Genomic DNA, 3466 nt, shown 5'->3' with positions numbered 1-3466 from the left:
TGTAAAATCTGGTTGGCTTTCCAAGTTGGTAGTTATAAGAGGGACCTCTTTCAAAGCTGATGAACTTAAAATTGATGGGGACGGGGCATTGACATCATGTTCTGCACATTCAACATGTTCTACAAATGTTATATTATCCTGAGCAGTAGTAGTAACTTGAATTTCTTCTTGGTGTTTTTCCCAGCGCTCTAAAGCCTCTTTTGAAAAATTTGCTCTAGGGATAACGTCAGCATTAAATGGGTATATCCCTGATTTACTAAAACCACTCAATCACATCTTCACTAACTTTGAGCCAAGTTTCTCCTAAAAATTGTGAAAACAAAGATTTAGGTAGCCTTAGTCCAATGTTCTGTCGCTGCCAAGGGGCTACCGTTTGCTCCCATTTCTGTTTAAAGCTTTTGAAAACAGATACGTCTAATGGCTGCAACAAGTCACTAGTGTGTGCAGGCAATTTGATAATTGTTATCTCCTTGGACAATGCAAGTTCAACTAGTTTGAGAGAAATATGCGTGGAGTGACCATCATATATGACCAAAACGGGTCGTTCAAGTCCTAGTATTATTATTATATATACCGAAAGTAGTACTTTATATGTATCACACACAAAACACTAATTGACACAAGTTTAATAGTGAGATATTTCGTGGAAGGAAATAAGAAATTTGAGCTTTTCAAGATAAATGACACTTTCACACAATATTAGCGTTTGAAACGCTTTTTTGCTAGCAAATCTTGTTTTAACACAGCACTTATGAAATATTTAGCAATAAAATAGAAAAACTTAAAGGGAATATTATATTTATAACTAAATTATTAAAAATTATTTTTATTATTTTTTTAATAATAAAATAATTTTTTATTTAATAATAAATTACAGTGTTGCCACTTTCCTCTCTCTATCTCTCTCTCTCAGTAGAGAGATGGAAGCTTCAGCAAGTGGATTTTCGTTCAAGAGATTGGTAGGTAGATGGCATAAAATTACAATTTATTTCTGTATTACTGCTGCTTGAAGAGCTGCTAACTACTAGATGATGAGCTAGAACTGGAAACCGATACCTCTTTCTTTCAAGAGATTGGTAGGTAGATGGCATAAAATTAAAATTTATTTCTGTATTACTGCTGCTTGAAGAGCTGCTGGAACTACTAGATGATGAGCTAGAACTGGAGAAACGATACCTCTTTCTTTCAAGAGATTGGTAGGTAGATGGCATAAAATTAAAATTTATTTCTGTATTACTGCTGCTTGAAGAGCTGCTGGAACTACTAGATGATGAGCTAGAACTGGAGAAACGATACCTCTTTCTTTCAAGAGATTGGTAGGTAGATGGCATAAAATTAAAATTTATTTCTGTATTACTGCTGCTTGAAGAGCTGCTAACTACTAGATGATGAGCTAGAACTGGAGAAACGATACCTCTTTCTTTCAAGAGATTGGTAGGTAGATGGCATAAAATTAAAATTTATTTCTGTATTACTGCTGCTTGAAGAGCTGCTGGAACTACTAGATGATAAGCTAGAACTGGAGAAACGATACCTCTTTCTTTCAAGAGATTGGTAGGTAGATGGCATAAAATTAAAATTTATTTCTGTATTACTGCTGCTTGAAGAGCTGCTGGAACTACTAGATGATGAGCTAGAACTGGAGAAACGATACCTCTTTCTTGGAGCGACGAGAGATAGCCTGTGAGACTTTTCTTTGGGAGGCAGGTTGAAAAGCGGATCCGCATTCGAATCGTCTAATTCACTAACCTCGCTGTTAACCGGTGTAATATAGTACGATGGTTTCACTTGTGTGCTGACGGTGACGCTTACGTTATTGGATTTTTTTGTAACTCCATGGAGCCATTTTCCGATATTATTTGTTCTCCTTGGTGCTCTTTGTTTTTGGCAGTTTGGAATGTAAGTGTCTTGTCAGTTTTTAATCGTTCCGATACTTTTTGGAGCTGTCGGGTGGATTCACAGCCTATAATTACTTTTTGATTCTTGGCTTCTCTTACTTTATCCACGTTTATTCCCGTCTTTTTTGCTTTCTGCTTCTTTGCTTACTGCCGTTTCATTGCTTGTCTCTTGTTCTGTTGAAGTCACAATTTAAGAGTGAAATGTAGTATATATAGTCGTGGCTTAAATTTCTTCTGAACAGAACAGTCACCCTGGTGATAGGGCGTTGTGGATAAAAAATAATTAAAAGAAACATATGTAAGGATGTAAAAGTATTATTATTAACAGAAATCAGTTTTATTATCATTGTAGTACTTTATGATATACGCTGTTTTTTGTTTGATTACTTGGCGCATAGACAAACAAATCTGATGGTTTTCCAAGACGGGAACATACCACGACTAAGTGAAAAACATGGGTTTTCTAGATGAATACCACAAACACTCTAGATACCTCAAGAGCTGGACATTAACAGTGGATTCCATTATTTTGAAGAACAAGGACGTTTTAGCTATAAGGCGATAGTTGGACGGATCAGAGCGACCGCCTTTTTTAAGGATCGGATGTATTGAAGCGCTCTTCCAACACTTTTGAACAGTGCCGAGCGCGTACAGGTACCGAAAAAGGTGCGTTAAGGCCCGCTCGACTTATGAATGTCCAAGGACGATAGTGCTTTTCGGACAGATGTCAAATCAAATCAAAAATCATTTATTCATATAGGTAACATAATATACACTAATGAACGTCAAAAAAAAAGATATGTGATTTCCGGCATCGAAGAATCACATCGTGGAATGGTCGGTGGTGATCTCTCTCGGTCATCCAAAGTCGAGTTGGACGCGAAGAGACAGCCCAAAAGTCAGCCTTCTCCTTCACAGTGTGGGCCAGCGAGTCATCCTCCCTGTGCAGTGGTGGAATGGCGGGCTGACAGAAATTCCCTTGTACAGCCTTGGCGAGAGACCAGAAGGCTCGTGTCCTCGAAGGGAGTTGGGCCAATCTCTCTCCAAATCTGGCAATATGCTCTGACTTTGCCTTAGTGATTTCCCGTTTGAAGGTACTGGAGGCTGAGTTACTGACAGAGGCAGCGACGAAATCAATACGGCGACAATCCGAAATGCGGGTCCGTGAAGGGTGCGTAGAAGGCACAGTACCACACAATGATCCGATGAACCCAATGGCGGGTCAACAGAGACTTGATAGTTCTCCAGATGCGAAGTCAGCAGAAGGTCCAACAAAGAGGGTTTATAACCATCCACATCTGGTATTCGCGTAATCGCAGGGACCATGTGTTGTAGGCTAAAGCAATGTCGTGAAAGGATCTTCCCGCGTGGTCGGTGGTTTCAGAGCCGAGCCAATCGGCATGGTGGGCGTTAAAATCGCCAAGTATCACCCTTTCGAGCAGGGAATCTGGCCATTTGGATGTGATCGATGAGTCGGTCAGTTTCGTCATTTCCGCTATGGGACCTATACAGGCACGCATAGAATCGCGAGACAAAATATCTCAACGGGTGAGATATTAAAAAAAAAC

The sequence above is a fragment of the Pieris rapae genome, chromosome 24, assembly GCF_905147795.1.
Source record: "Pieris rapae chromosome 24, ilPieRapa1.1, whole genome shotgun sequence".
Lineage (NCBI taxonomy): Eukaryota > Metazoa > Arthropoda > Insecta > Lepidoptera > Pieridae > Pieris > Pieris rapae.
The sequence above is the reverse complement of the archived record's forward strand: the minus strand, read 5'-3'. Positions refer to the sequence as shown.